The sequence below is a fragment of the Myxocyprinus asiaticus genome, chromosome 13 (genome assembly GCF_019703515.2).
Source record: "Myxocyprinus asiaticus isolate MX2 ecotype Aquarium Trade chromosome 13, UBuf_Myxa_2, whole genome shotgun sequence".
NCBI classification, from domain to species: domain Eukaryota; kingdom Metazoa; phylum Chordata; class Actinopteri; order Cypriniformes; family Catostomidae; genus Myxocyprinus; species Myxocyprinus asiaticus.
The window spans coordinates 33,443,934-33,459,882 of NC_059356.1; the positions used below are offsets into that span (position 1 = coordinate 33,443,934).

At 41.9% G+C, this 15,949-nt stretch overlaps 1 protein-coding gene across 1 annotated transcript in view; it reads right to left on the reverse strand.

Annotated features, from left to right (window-relative positions):
- The window catches only part of LOC127450085 (glutamate receptor ionotropic, NMDA 2A-like), a 264,291-nt gene that overhangs the window by 60,658 nt on the left and 187,684 nt on the right, over positions 1 to 15,949 (reverse strand). The gene's annotated exons all lie outside the window — the stretch shown is intronic.

A 15,949-nucleotide genomic window follows, 5' to 3' on the forward strand; every position in this document is an offset into this window, starting at 1 on the left:
ACAAGACATACATCACCTTCTGTCAAATAACACAGTGTGACCCTATAACACAGAGAACACTACAGGGAGCTCTGGTCTTCCTGTCAACTGAAACGGACATCTACAGCACGCCACACTCTGAGGAACATGAAAAAGACCATAAAAATACAGAGGAAGACTGATATTCAGCCACACTGAAAGAATATAACATTGATAGACTGTGATGATCCTCATTCCCAGCACGTTTGCAGTCAAATATTCAGGGCTCACACAAACCAAACTTTCAGAAGTGTGCTAGGTCAGTGCACTGGAGAGAGATAAGTAGTGATTGGTGTGACTGGAGTATCTCTGTGCTAACAAACGTAATGGAAAATTTGGGTTAATGCAGTTAATCCTATCAGCATGCTTTAGAAGGTGGCAGACATCCAGTTTCTTCTTCACCTGCTGAACCAGAGAATGAAGACCTATCCAACAACGAGTTTCCTTTATCAATAGTCCCTGATTTAAACGCAAACTTATTAGAGTCTAAATGCTTTTCTTTTGACTTCTCTCACTTCGACTTTCTCCTACGCTTTGTTTTTTTCTAACGTGTGAAAAATTCGTTTCATTAACCTGTCTCATTTGGTTTGATGGCACATTTCTTTTGTCAAGCACTGTGGGTAAAAATGGCCCATACAGCTTAACTGTCTTAAATGAAGACAAAAGTAACTACTTATAGGAAGGAATAGTTAAAGGAATAGTTCACCCGAAAATTAAAAATCTGTCATCATTCACTCACCCTTGTGTTGTATTTCACTCTCTTTCTTTCATGGAAGAATGTTCACACTGCTGTCTTTCATACAATGAAAATGGATGGTAACCAGGGGCTGCCCAGCTTTAATATGGACTAAAAAGCTCCACAAAAGATTCATAAAAGTAGTCCATATGGCTTGTGCACTATATTCCACGTCTTTTGAAGCATTATGAAAGCTTTGTTTCTTGACAGCCGTGGTGGTCACTATTCACTTTCACTGTATGGAACTACGTCACTCGACATTGTGTCGATGTAGTGACACTAGGGGTCAATCTTGGGAGCCCGAAACACCTCTGGTTTTTGATAAAAGGCCAATGAAAATTGGCGAGTGGTATTTGCATGCCGCTCCCCCGGACATACGGGTATAAAAGGAGCTGGTATGCAACCACTCATTCAGATTTTCTCTTCGGAGCCGAACAGCCATACTCATTGAGCTGAATTCTCACGACTGTTCATTCACCTCTGCTGGATCTGACGGTGCATTTCAGCGACTTCTCCCTCCTCTGCACTGGTGCACTGCAGAGAACGCCCCTGGGTGCTTCGGCAGAAAAAAGAGAGTATATTATTCTGAAAGAGTATATTTTTCTAAAAGAGCGGCACACACGGAACGTCTTTTTAAAGACGCATCTAGAGTGGAACCCTCCGCTCTCCCCTGAACCCTCGTGGCTCGATGATTGGTTCCTGGGCTCGCGGCACTGCTCGAAGCAGCCATGCCCCGCTCCAGTGCCTTTCATCCCAGAAGTGCACGAGGAGCTGACAAAATCATGGGAGGCACCTTGTTTGGAGATCAGCAGACGGAGGCTATCCGGCATATCCTGCTCCGGCGTGGCTCAAGATCCTGCACCCCGTCTGCTCGTCGCCAAGGGCGTCTCCCTGCGGTGACTGCACTGGCTCCGCCGCAGCCCGCCTCTTCGGCCCAGCCCCGGCGTGGAGCCCACCGCAGGAGGCAGATGCTGCCTGTCTAACGGCCGGCCGCTAAGAACCCACGAAGGTCGACCCAGGGTCGACGAAACCCACTGCATTGGAGCTGGTAGTAAGACCACTCCATCCCCCAGTGGAGGGCAGGGTGGAGAATCTTTTGTTGCCTTTTTATTTGATTTTGCCACATGCCCAAGTGACTGCAGTACCCAACAGTTCAGCAAAAGAGTGGTTTCCTCCTTCACTGTGTCACATACCCAGTCTGCACGGTCGTCATCACGACCACCGTCCACGGGTTTTTCCTTGCAGGATTGGCGCTTCAGCAGCAGTCTCCCCGCCCCTGCGCGCCCAGCCGTGGCACACATCCGCCCCCGATGTAACAGTCTCCACGGGTTGCGAGGACAGGCCTCTTCCTCCCCCATCCCAGGCTGTTCCGGGGGTGGTCACAAGGAGCCAGGTAAGTGCTTCGATGTCCCTAGACTCAGCACAGCCACGACATGGTGTGGCACCTCAAGCTCCGCCCCGCCGCAAGGCCCCACCTGCCAGTACGTCCGACGACGTTGTCCCTTTGTTCCCCCTTGCGCGGAACTTGGATGCGTGGCTTGCGCTTTCCAATCCGGCGCGATGGCTGGTCCGGACCGTCCGATTCGGCTATGCGATTCAGTTCGCCAGGCATCCACCCAGGTTCAGCGGTATCCACTTCACCTTGGTGAAGGACTAAAACGCTGCTACCTTGCGCGCAGAGATCGCTACCCTCCTACGGAAGGGTGCGATAGAACCTGTCCTTCTGGCCGAGATGAAGAAGGGGTTTTACAGCCCCTACTTCATCGTACCGAAAAAAGACGGTGGGTTGCGTCCAATCTTGGACCTGCGAGTACTGAACTGGGCTTTACACAGACTCCCGTTCAAGATGCTGACGCAAAAATGCATTCTGACGAGCATCCGGCATCAAGATTGGTTCACAGCGGTAGACCTGAAGGATGCGTACTTTCACGACTCGATTCTACCTCGACACAGACCCTTCCTGCGGTTTGCATTTGAGGGTCAGGCGTATCAGTACATGGTCCTCCCTTTCGGCCTGTCCTTGCCCCATTTAGGGAAGTGGGCATTCGCATTCTCAACTATCTCGACGATTGGCTAATCCTAGCTCACTCACCGGACATGTTGTGTGCACACAGGGACTTGGTGCTCTCACACTTCAGCTGATTAGGGCTTCGGGTCAACTGGGAAAAGAGCAAGCTCCTCCCGGTTCAGAGTATCTCTTTTCTCGGTTTGGAGTTGGACTCAGTCTCTTTGACAGAACTCTTTAAAGGCTCCTGGGGCATATGGCATCCTCAGCGGTGACCACCCCGCTCAGGTTGATGCATATGAGACCGCTTCAGCACTGGCTTTAGACTCGAGTCCCGAGATGGGCATGGCGCCATGGGACACACAGCGTGGTCATCACGCCGGTCTGTCACCGTCTTTTCAGCCCTTGGATGACCTCTCGTTTCTACGGGCTGGTGTTCCCCTAGAGCAGGTTTCCAGGCTCGTCGTGGTCATGACAGATGCCTTCAAAATGGGCTGGGGCGCTGTTTGCAATGGGCATGCAGCCGCCGGCTTATGGACGGGCCCGCGGCTGCGTTGGCACATCAACTGCCTCGAGTTGTTGGCAATTCTGCTCGCCCTGCGTAGGTTCCGGCCATTGATCCAGGGCAAGCACGTGTTAGTTCGGACAGACAACACGGCAACGGTAGCATATGTCAACCACCAAGGCGGTCTGCGATCTCGTTGTATGTCACAACTCGCCCACCGTCTCCTCCTCTGGAGTCGGCAGCACTTCAAGTCGCTGCAAGCCACTCACATCCCGGGCGACCTCAACACTACAGCGGACGCGCTGTCACGGCAGGTTACCCTCAGGGGAGAGTGGAGAATCCACCCTCAGGTGGTCCAGCTGATTTGGAGTCGATTCGGACAGGCACAGGTAGACCTGTTCGCCTCCCAATAATCCTCCCACTGCCCACTCTGGTACGCCCTGACCAAGGCAACCCTCGGCATAGACGCGCTGGCACACAGCTGGCCTCCTGGCCTACGCAAATATGCGTTTCCCCCAGTGAGCCTACTTGCTCAGACTCTGTGCATGGTCAGGGAGGACGAGGAGCAGGTCATCCTGGTAGCACCCTACTGGCCCACCCAGACGTGGTTCTCAGACCTCACGCTCCTCGCGACAGCCCCCCTCCCCCGGCAAATTCCCGAGGAAGGACCTTCTTTCTCAGGGACGGTGGTAGACACGATCACTCAGGCTAGGGCCCCCTCTACAAGGTGCCTGTATGCCTTTAAGTGGCATCTGTTCGCTAAGTGGTATTCTTCCCGACGGGAAGACCCCCAGAGAAGAGCGGCTATCCCCTTCCACCTTGAAGGTGTACGTTGCTGCTATAGCAGCACACCACAACACAGTGGACAGTAAGTCCTTAGGGAAGCACGACCTGATCATCAGGTTCCTGAGAGGGGCCAGGAGGCTGAACCCCTCCAGACCGCGCCTTGTTCCCTCATGGGACCTCTCTGTAGTTCTTCAGGGTCTACAGAGAGCCCCCTTTGAGCCTTTACAGTCAGCTGAGCTTAAGGCACTCTCCTTGAAGACTGCCCTCCTGACTGCGCTCACTTCCATCAAGAGGGTAGGAGACCTGCAAGCGTTCTCTGTCAGCGAAACGTGCCTGGAGTTCAGTCTGGGCTACTCTTATGGGATCTTGAGACCCCGATTGGGCTATGTGCCCAAAGTTCCCATGACCCCTTTTAGGGACCAGGTGGTGAAACTGCAAGCACTGCACCAGGGGAGGCAGACCCAGCCCTGTCGTTGCTGTGTCCGTTGCGTGCTTTACGCATCTATTTGGATCGCACACTGTCTCCAAGCAAAGGATCGCCCACTGACTCATTGACACCATAACTATGGCATATCACGCCCAGGACGTGCCGCCCCCGGTAGGGCTACGAGCCTATTCTACCAGGGGTGTAGCGGCTTCCTGGGACCTGGCCAGGGGTGCCTCTCTAACAGACATTTGCAGTGCAGCGGGCTGGGCAACACCCAACACCTTTGCAAGGTTCTACAACCTCCGGGTGGAACCGGTTTCGTCCCAGGTAGTGGCACACAATACAAGTGGATAAGCCCGGGATAGCCAGCCGGGTTTATCGCTTGCACATAGCGCCATTCACCTCCTCTGAGCTGAAGACGTGTGCCATTAATTCCCAGTAGTGTTCACAAACTATGTCCCCTGGTTGACTCCCTGCCGGCCCAGTACACGTGCTAACTAAGAGCCCTGTTCTGGGGTAGATGCTCCGCATGTGGCGGTTCCCTGTAAGGTAACCCTGTGCGATGTATATTTTCTGCTAATTCGTTTCCCTGTTGGCAAACGGCGTCTTCCTTGGGCAGAGCCCCTCTGCCCCAGTCTCCATGTTTGTAGTAACTCCTCCCCCGTTGGGTAGGATCTACCATGAGACTTCTCCACATGGTCGGCAAGATGTATTTTTCCACTTAAATATCCCCTCTCTCTTTGGGCGAGGTGTGGTCTCCGCGGTGTCCTCCCCTTGGGAGGGACATCCCCCGACTAGACCTGGTGGCCCAGTCGAGTAATCCCCCTTGTTTTTTAGGGAGTGGAAAAAAAGAAGGGGAAAAGAGGCCACGACTGGGTTAGCCTGTCTCTATCTTTTGGGTAGTCGACTTGTCTCCAATGGACCGTTCAACACTCATAACTATGTTGGGGGAGGTTACGTGTCGGCCTGGTGCGCTGGCTACGAGGCACACAGTCGTCTGCCCGTCACACACCGCCAGTTCACGTAACACAGTTCAGCCAGTTGCGGCGTTTTGTATAGGGACCCCTAGTGTCACTACATAGACACAACGTCGAGTGAGTGACATATAGGGAACGTCCTGGTTACTTGCGTAACCTCTGTTCCCTGATGGAGGGAACGAGACATTGTGTCCCTCCTGCCACAACGTTGAACTACCCACTGAAATGGCCAGACCTTGTCTCGGCTCCTCAGCATAAAACCTGAATGAGTGGTTGCATACCAGCTCCTTTTATATCCGTATTTCCGGGGGAGTGGCATGCAAATACCACTAGCCAATTTTCATTGGCCTTTTATCAAAGACCAGAGGTGTTTCAGGCTCCCAAGAGTGACCCCTAGTGTCACTACATCGACACAACGTCTCGTTCCCTCCATCAGGGAACGGAGGTTACGCAAGTAACCAGGACGTTTTCCATGGAAGAATTTCATATGGAATGACATGATCAGGGTGAGTGAATGATGGAAGAATTTGAATTTTTGGTTAAATCAATTCTTTACAGGGTTTTTCGTTGTTTATTTAATTTCCTTTCCTAAAAGTAAAAGTTTTTTTGTACAGTGCTTTTCACAACGCACATTGTTTGAAAGCAGCTTTACAGAAAATTTTGCATAAACCGAAAATTAAGTCCTAAAAATCCTTTTGTGCGTGTAAATAAATAATGTGATTGAAAATCATCCCTTAAAAATTATAAGTCTTAAGAATTAAAATAACATGACTATCCTAAATCTACTGTCAGAGATGACGTGCAAACCTTTTAGTAATGCTAGAATAAAGTTGTGTTACATTCAGCCATAATTCCCACTTTGCTTGTCAACTGTTATGCTGATGCATGTCTGTCAGGACACATATGTTGCTACATGCTGATGATGGAGTGATAGGCCACGACAACTGAATAATTCAGTGTGTTTTGGAAGGGGAGGGCCACATCAGCACAGGTCCCCCTCCCCAGAGGAAGACAAACATTATTAAAAAAAAACTAACAGAGCATTCACCGAACCATCAATTCTTAATGTAACAGGATTCAGAAATGGCTAAACCTAGCTTTGCCCTCTCTCTCTTATCTAAATTTTTTCTTCACTGTCTCTTGTGTAGCTCTCACGTCTCTCTCTCTCTTTATCTCTCCCTCTCTCATTCTGCTCGCTTCTTGGCCTCTGGCTTAGCCTTAGCTTTGAGAACATTTGAGCATTTGTTTTTGAAGCTTTCTTGCCCAGAATAGTACACATGCATAAAAATGCACACCCATCCCTGAATTGTAAACATTTGTAGACATTGCACGTCTGATGTCTTAAGTCTAAAGGAGCACACAGTCACAGACTATGGTTTTGCATATATATTTCCCCCAGTTTAAACACACTAGATAAATCATGATCTCTTTGAAGCAGATTTCTAAGGAAATCCTTTAAAATATCTTTCTGATCAAAAAGCCCAATGAGGTGAATTATGCACATAGTTGATCACCATAATTGTGCAAACCATATAGAATGTCCTTGCTCATGAGAAATTTTCAATGCGAAGGGTTTAAAAATCAAAATAGCAATAATATATTTATAAGGCATTAAAATCCGGCTGTGAATGCAATATTTTGTATTTTGTGTGAAAGTTCTTGCCTTTCATGAACAGACAAGATTGAAGCAGCAAAAATTCTAAAAAGCAAAAACCAAGAAGACACTTAAACAGGATGAGACTAGTAAAAAGCAAAGGGCGAGAGAGAGAAAAAGACAAAGAAATTGGATAAGCCAAATTGATGAAGAAAGGCACTTGTGTTCCACACAGCCCAAAACACCAAGTAATGACAGTGTTTGAGCCACTCAAAATCTAATCAAACAACGCAGGCAATGTAGTGCCTGTGATGAAAACTGCCCCATTCCGCCACTATGCCAAGCAAGCGGGCTGCAGCTATGCATTTCAATAACCTCATTAGATAAATATAATTAAAAGGGAGATTCATGAAGCAATGGAGCAGAGAATCCAAATTAAGATGCTTAATTTCGTCCTCATTGTATTACTGCTCTTAATAGATAAGAAGGACGTTTTGTATTATTTCTTTCGACTCCTGTTGTGTTTACTGTGTATTTAGTTGTGCTACTAAAGCTGGGTGCAGGCACAAACTAAGCAACAGCACACCCATGTCAGTTTCATAAAACATTTAAGCTAAGACTGATAATCGGGAAAAAAGGCATCCTGACTGTACCTCCATCAAGACGCGGGACTCAGCTTGTAAAATTGTGACTGTCCCAGTTTTATCCAGACATCTGGTCACAGCAATTGAAGTGTATTGTAGTTTAGATGCTTATAATTATTTCCTTAGCAGAAAGGGCTGGAATATATGATCGCTCCTTATAATCAATGAAGTTGATAACGCTGCAAGCGCGTACTTGCACAGCTTCATTGTTTTTAATGGGAGTGATGTACTGTATAAGGTTGTTTTTAGAGCACATAAAGAAATAACTAGCCAGTTAGACTCTTCCTAGTTAACTTTCAAGTAGTTGACAAAAATTTCGCTCACCTACCAGAGATAAAATGTGTGGTCTTTTGCTTCATATTAGATATGCTCCGATACCAAAATTTTGGCTTCGGTACGATACCAGCCCTGGTACCTCAGTATCGATATTAAATCAATTCTATAATCAAAAATAAAAAGCCTCAGATTTTTTATGAAATTACACAGAAAATGACTTAAAGTCTTACAGGTCTTAAAGTCTTACAGTTTTATGCATTTTCTGTTTACATTTTTCTGGATTCCATGTTAAATGCTTTAATAAAATGTTATGATCAAATGGTGTTCAATCAAATAGATACATACAGTTTTAATCAAATAAATAAATAAATATATTTACATATATATATATATATATATATATATATATATATATATATATATATATATATATATATGTATATATTTTTTTTTTGTTTTTTTTTTACAAAAAAAAACAATTCAATTATATTTTTGGTAAATTAAAATGCTGCACAAAAATCTGATTACCTGTGGCACAAGGCTGCTTGCGTTTGTGATATTGCTTACAGATAATAATAATAATAATAATAATAATAATAATAATAATAATAATAACATTACTATTTAATACTACATAGTTGTTTTTATGAGTATTACTGCTACTTTTTAATATTACATTTTTATAGAGTAGTTATTTTATGTATCTTTCATGTTAGCAGGACTTTTATTTTGATAGAGCTTTGAGTTCTTCCTGTTTTTACGTGCTAGTTATATCAAGCTTCCCATTAATGCTGGGATAATCCCGTTGCCACTGTCAGTTTGAAATCTCCGAGCTACACCCATGGAGTTCATTTAAGTGTTAATAGCCGTTTATACTCTAAACACACTGCATGAAAATTAAGCACCAGCAGTGTGTGCTGCATTTGTGTGAGTGTGTGCGCATGCATGCGCCTGTGTGCCTGTGTGTGTGTGTGTGTGGGAATCATATGACAGAGCAGAGCGGCACCTCTTGTTCATTCTGTATTGTGCAGTGTATGTGACTGTATATTATTTAATTAAATTACATCCTTCTGCTGTTTAATGATCACACTTGGCCATATCCAGAGGTTTTTTTATTTTATTTTCAAATTGTCATTCATTTCATCTCAAATTTGTCACATCTCATATAATTTTGCTAATGACAGCATACTGTAATATGGTACTGAAATTAGCAACAAGATGATATCATACCGTTTTCATTTATTTGGTATCGCGATACTTCGTTAGTACCGGTAAACCGTGCAACCCTAATGCGCACCTTTATCTGAGTGAATAACCTAATTGAGTCCTCCCCCCTAACAAATCTAATCAAGAATAGAGTTTGTTTTATACATATACACTCACATTTTAATCTTATCAATATTTTTCAGGTTTATACTGATTTATTTTCAAATGTTTAATGAAAGATATAGTAACATCTTTAGGAAATCCTTGGGGGGGGGGCTGTTCCGGTGCTTTGCAAATTTCTGACAGGGCTATAGCCCCGACAAGCCCCACCCTAGTGCTGCCACAGTAAGTAAGGAATAACTGACGACGGACAGTGGAATTACTGATAAATAATATACACCCAAGGTGCATTATTTTACAATAATTGAAAAGTCCGGAGTCAATTTTTCTGCTTATTACATGGTTACCACACCTCAAGAAATTTTTCAGGTTTTCAGGTTTTCGTCCCTAAAACATTGTGAGTAGAACTACATTTTTATGCCACAGATTTAGTGTCTTGCTGTGTGTGTGTGTGCATGCATGTCTGAGAGATAGAGAGTGAGAGAGAGATCTTAGGAGATATTAACCTATGTTTGTAGTGGCTCTCATAAGTTGAGTATGTCAGTAACATTGCTTCAGATTGCCATGATGTTCATTTCACTACACTTCTCAGTAGCAGGGTAGTAGCAACTAGCTTTTTAGTTGCAAAACTGTTGCATTGATTAAGTCGCAGGGTGTATGGAAATCAAGGTTCTGTGTCTTGCTCGCGAGTGTCTTTGTATGTGCGTGCATATGTATGTGTGTGAGTGTGGGTGAGACCAAGTGAGCAAGAAAGATAGCAAGGGTGCTTCCCACAGATATTAAGTAAGTATAAGTAATTTCTGATAGTATAGCAATGTGCCAATGTGTTTGTTTTATTTGGTTATTTTGCTATGGCAGGCTTTACAGCTCTTTGTAATAACTGAAATAATTTGGCGAAGTGATATGGTGATGTGGTACAGTCTGGAAATACATCTTTGCCGTGTGTATATTGGAAAATAATTACACATTAGAAAATCTTCCAACCAATCAGAATCAAGCATTCATCAACCCCGTGGTATAACATTTGTTAATTCACTATGAACGAACATCAACAAACAATAAACAATAGTATTGATAAACTAGATAGTAAAGTTTGAAGACAAACTTTATGTTGGCTTGACAAAGCCTTGTCTGAAAGTTTAAAATAGTTTGAAGAGTTGGAAGTTTGAAGGTCTTACAGTCAGACAGACAGAAGGAACATCATACAGATAGACAGCCAGCTGCAAGAAGTCTTATGCAACCCTACCCCTTGCTTGTTTTTCTGAATGGCAAATTGGTTGCTAGGGTAACCCTATTTGGTTGCTAGGCAGTTACCAAGGTGATACTGAAAAGGCTCCTTGCTACCTTGAGTCAAATGAATGAAACCAGAAATCTCTACGATGTTCTGAGTCAGAGATATGTGATTTGTTACTTGGTTGCTAGGGTAACCCCATCTGATTGCTAGGCAGTTGCCAGTGTGATACAAAGACGGCTGCTTACTGTTCTGAGTCATACAAGCCAACAATGAACTCTCTAAGACATTCTGATCCTGAGATACCCATATAAGCAATTTTAAATGGAAGTCATTGGGGTTTGGTTGCTAGGGTGCTCGAAATGGTTGCTAGGGCATGGCTAAGTAGTTTCCATGATGATACTTGAAGACTGATTGCTCACCCAATTCAAACAAGCCAACTCTCATGTCTGTAGGGCATTCTGATCTGAAGATATTTATCTAAGCCATTTTGAATGGCAGTCAATGGGTTTTGGTTGCTAAGGTGCACTAAATGGTTGCTAGGTTGTATGCAGTTGATAGGGTGTTAAAGTGATGGAGTGAAAGAAATAATAAAAAGAGTGGAGTGATGGAAAGATAGAAAAGAGAGTGATATCAAATCAAATCAAATCAAATCACTTTATTGGCATTGTTGGCATTGTTGATAGATAGAAAGTATGAGTGGTAGAGTGATAGTAATAGATTGAATCCTCTAAAGGAGTTATTACAGGGAAAAGTTTTCACACCTAAAATGGGAGTCAATTTAAAATCAGTCCGGTTCGGAAGACAGATATGGGAATACCGAAGTCCCATCAGTTAGAAAAGAGATAGCAACCTGAGTCAGACCAGTCTGAAAGTCTGTGGCGAGTTTGATGTTTGTAGCTTGAAAGCTTTAGGAGGAGATACTGTTTAAATTTTGGCTCACAAGAAGAAGAAGCTTAAATAGTAGACCTGTATGTCGGCTTTGACATGCCAACATAATTAACATTAACCAAGATTAATAAATGCTATAATAAATCATTGTTCATTGTTAGTTCATGATTCCTAAGGCATTAAATAATTAATTTTAGGTAAAGTACTTACAGATGAACTGTTTGAGTTAGGCGAGACTAACAGCACTTACTGTACTGAACTGTTCACAGATAACTGAAATAAAATAAGAGGATGTTACTAAATCTCAATATTGAGGCACACATTTAGTGGTGTATACCTGAAGATACATTGGATCTTTGTGTTGGGGAAGAATGGGACGTGAAGCAGGGAGATTGTAAGGTGAATCTCTGCAATGTATCAAGTCAGAATGCAATGCAGTTCTTTTGCCAAGCAGCATGACATATAAAGCTTTGTTTTATTCCCTGTCAGATGAGGTGCAGTACACTGTTCCTGGTTCTTCCAGCTGTTAAATATCAAAGGATCTGACAGCTAATGAAAAGCTGACATATATTCCAAATGTTTGTAAAAACAATCAATGTGATATAATATTTTTACCCAAACAGTTATGGTTATCTGTGATAATGTGCCTGTCTTGCCAATAAGGCTGTCCCTGACAGTGTTTAAATTTCCACCCACAATGAACACCTGAGATGTACTAACTCACAAGCAACACACACACACATTGAAAATATGTGCAATAGCTTGTGAGGGAATAGAGAGGCATAAAGTTCCCTATTTATGTATTTGCTTGTTTGTTTGGTTATTTATTTATTCTTGTTTGGTTGGTTTTTATTTATTCAGCTATTTGTTTGTGGTTGCTTTTTGTTGTGTGATTTATTTATTTATGCCACAATTTGTTTGTTTTTTGGTGGAGGTGGAGGTTGAGGAGAGTCCCCTGGTCATTATGTAAAGCACTTTGTAAAACTCTTTGTCTTATAGAAAAGTGCTATATAAGTGTAACATTCATTCATTCATTCATTTTTTGCTTATTTATTTATTTCTTCCTTATTTATTTGCTTGATTGTTTGTGGTTGCTGGCTTGTTAAGTTGGTTACTTATTTATTTTTGCTTGTTTGTTTGATTATTTATTTATTCTACTATTTGTTTTTCTGTTTACTTGTTTGTGGTTCCTTATTTGTTTGTTTATTTATTTATTTTTTCTTATTTGTTTATTTAATTATACATGCCACTGTTTGTTCATTTGGTTTATCTATTTATGCCAAAGGCTGTTGCCATTCACTCATTCTTTTTTATTGATCTGCACCACTGTCCCAGCATGCATGCAGCATACACTATATGGAATGATCTGAACACGAGAAAAAGAGGTTTGTCCTCAACTGGTTTCAATGCTGCATCATAACCTTCACCAGGAACTATTTATTAGGCACTGGATGACTAGCAAAGTCATTAGCACTTTACCACAGGGATGGGAAATTAGCATTTTAATTGTTTGCTCACCGCACATTTCCATGGTCACGGTGCAAATAGATTTTGTGCTTGTAGATCTCAACCTGCTTCTATTCCAATTAATGTCCCCCATTTTAGGAGTGATTACCTGAGTGTCACACAATTTTGAGGGCCAAGGCTTCACCTTCAGGCCTTCTGAGGGTGGAGAAGTCTTGCGTCAAGCATTCAGAGTTGCTCAGAAAGACAAAGAAGAACTGAATTGAAGGAGAACGCCTTTGCCAGATGTAAACAGTATAATGTCCATCCTGGAGGCTTGCTTGCAGAGAGCTATTAAGATAAAACAATCCATGTCTAATTCGGTTGAGGAGGTATAATTAATGACTCCTGCGCAGAGGGGTGGAGATGTGTGTGCACTAAGCGCTAACCAAATAGCTAGCTTGAAAGTGGCTGACACTCAGCAACACGTCTGCTGCTGCCCACTCAAAATTCTACATTGGTAGAGCTGCGGCTTGCTGCAGAGTATTGACCTTGTTTAGAATACTTAACTCCATCCATACAGTATGTTTCTAGAAGAGTCATTCATTTTCAGGGCCAAAGAACAAGCTACAGTAGTTATGTATCTGAACTCTCTACACTGGACACTGAGTACTAGAGTGGATTTCATACACTGTGGTTTGATTAATTGTTGATATTCTCCTGGGACCCCACAAAAAGGTTTGCAATGTGTTTTTGTTTTGTTTTTGTTTGTGTTTTTTTTTTTTTAATCATAGCGACATTTGGAGTATGAGCACATATGACACATACAGTGAGTATTTTTCAACAATTTCCTGTCTCATTTAATGTTTCTTTTAATATCCTTTCAGTTTTTTTTACAGTCAATTGGTGATCAAAAAGGTAAAAATAAACATTAATTCTTGTAACACATTGCACGGATGAGGTAATGTGCGCAGTGCTGATTCAACCGTAAACAGTTGCATGCGGAGGCAGCCATTATCTTAAAGAGACAGTACCAATTTAGTGCTTGATATTCATGTCAATGTAAACTCAACACTTGTGTCATTCAGTTGAACTCTGAGCGTCACTGAGTCGCACGTCAACCAGAGCAGTTCCTGTCCGAGCGCGTGAACTGCTTCTCAAGCGCTCTGATGCGCGCACCGTCAGCAGAGGCTCGTGTCAAACTCCCATGAAAATATAAACAAAAAAATATAAACGGTTTCACTTTATTTTAACGATTGGGTCATGGCAAATGTTCCTGGTCATACACGCAGTGACACAGAGAAAGAGACACACACTTACTTTATTTATGTAGAGTGATACAATTATGAATCAAAATCTCAAAGGTTTTGCTTCATGAGAAATAAGGAATCGTGGGTTTAATCAAATAGCATTAAAATAGTGTATGAAAGTGTAGAAATTAGAACAGACCTATTTTACTTTTGCATAATATAATATAATCAATAAATATATTATATATATATATATATATATATATATATATATATATATATATTAAATAAAATAATTTTTATAGGAGTTCCAAAAACAACAGTGTAAATTTAAAATTGACCAAAACTAAAGTTATTTAAGTATTTATAAATATTTTGATATTTAACATATTATTAATTTAATTTATATGTTTTTAAAGTCTTAAAAGGAAATCATATATCCTTATTTAATTTTATTTATAGATTTGAAGTTAAATATGTAGAAAAAATGGCTTCTTATGGTGTATGAAGCATATATGCACCTTAAGAAATATGACAATTTATTTGACAATTAATCATGAAAGCCCTAAAAGAGACAATTAATCGTCATAGCACCACAGATTTCAAACTGTGAGGCGTGCCTTCCCAAGTGAAATCAAAAGATACATAAATGTACATAAAAATGTATTGTGAAGATAAATGAAAATTATTGGCTTAATAGACCAAAATCCAGCTTAATAGAGCACAGCTCTATGGTGTAAACTGGTAATGTCGAGAGCACAACATGAAAATCCTTCGAGAGCGCATCCATGTACCGGTTGCGGCAGCGAGAATCTCTCCACTTGCACGTGGACATCCTTTGCTCTCCCTCAAAACTGGACACGTGGGGGGGGTGGGTTGCAGTCTTGTAAATTTGGTGGTGGGCTTACTGTCCAAGACTAAAACAGACAAGGAATCATCATAATCGCAATTAATTGTTTGACAATTAATCGTCAGCCAAATTTCATAATCGTGACAGCCCTACATGAAATATATTAATAAATGATTTGTTTATAAAATGTTTATGTCCTGATTAACTGTACAATTTGTGTAAACATGGGAAGTATTAGAAAGTCTGATTCATTTTAGTGAATCAGTTTATTTAACCGGTTCAAAAAGGAACGATTCACAGATTCAAGTCTCTGTGCAGAAGTCCCTGTGTGGCATTTTTGCATATATTTTTATAGTGAAATATCAATTAAACATTGTGGTTCAGCACAGTGCTTTTGACGCTTTTAAATTCTAGGTTTTTATTTATATGTATAGGCCTAGTTTAAATGTATCTGTTTAAGTTTAATGTTGTCAAACTAATGAATTCATTCAAAACCATCAATGTTTTTGAATCAAAGTAGTAAAGCGCTGATTAAATTATAAATTATATAATCAAGTTATATATTTTAAAAGATATTGCCCTCTTAAATAGCTATAATGTTGCTACTTTTTATTAGTAGCTTGTAGTGTAGTTTAATACTCTTTTAAAAGATTAGCTTGACTATAGTTTCACTATTTAAATTCATGAGCAGCTTGTAGCTTGGAAAGCTACAGTTTTCAAGTAGCTTCCCCAAAACAATGCACAATGTGCTGCCCATTAAGACACTGTTATATTCTCTTTTGTTTGTTAAATTGGGGACCACATCTGTCAAAGCAAGTCTGGGTGTTCTGTGTGGGCTGCAGTAGTTTCAGTGCTCAAGTGCAATGAGAATATAAGATCCAGTACTTAGACAACATGAGACAATGACTACAACAGATTCCCTGGCTGCCAATCAAAGACGAGGCCAAGTTTAATAACGTAGGCCAGTGCTGTAATTAGCTCTGCAGAAAG